Source organism: Acyrthosiphon pisum, chromosome A2, assembly GCF_005508785.2.
Source record: "Acyrthosiphon pisum isolate AL4f chromosome A2, pea_aphid_22Mar2018_4r6ur, whole genome shotgun sequence".
Classification (NCBI taxonomy): domain Eukaryota; kingdom Metazoa; phylum Arthropoda; class Insecta; order Hemiptera; family Aphididae; genus Acyrthosiphon; species Acyrthosiphon pisum.
Window position 1 is genome coordinate 17,256,625 of NC_042495.1, and position 907 is coordinate 17,257,531.

Here is a 907-nt window from a genome sequence, read left to right on the forward strand (position 1 = left end):
CACCACGGGTCACCAGTAGGCGGCTCGCGGGTCGCATACGGCCCGTGAACAAATTTTATCCGGCCCGCAGACAAAAAATAAAAACACAAATTACGACAACATTCTATAATCTATATTCTATGTGTTATTGTTGTAAATTATTACTTTTGTTAAATATTATTGGTTTTCACCGATTTACCGACAACAGTTGATAAATTGGTCGCAAAGCATATCTTATCTAAACTTTAATTGAGTCATTGAATGACTGCTAGTTGATTTTACGTCGACGTAGTCAGTCTGTCGATTACCGCAGTTGTATCACATTGTAATTTTTTTCGTGTTAGTTGCATTGATTTATTTTTTCGATTTATTTCGGTTATATAATTTCTAATTTCTACTATTTTTATTTGAAAATGGATAAAAAGAGAAGAAAAGTTGAAACTGAAAACAGACAATTTTTGCTTGAGTGGACGTATCAGTGTTGTTTTATTTTACCGGATCGGGCAGGGGCTTTACCAGTGTAGTGATCGCCGTGCAGGACACGTTGAACACTAATACAATAATTATTTAACGACGTCGCACGTTCGTCGTTGTCTTGAGTCGTGGATGAGAAAGATAGGTGATAATTATAAACACTTTTAGACTTTTTAAAGATAACAATAATTTAACACTTTATTATTACAAATTCAAATACACAATAAATTATAAGCACTGTCGTAAGCTTGTTAGACCTACGACGAGAGCTGACTATCTTCTAAGTAATGGTAGGCGCTCTACCCGTATTTATGTGGGTTCTAACAATGACGTACTAGTGGCGTGATAGCTATATTCTAATATTACTTCCCTAGTTATGTCGAATTGCATTAGGTAAAACAACTTGTTGTTTCACTCTGATCTACACTTCCCGTATATGCCTACATTACCTATT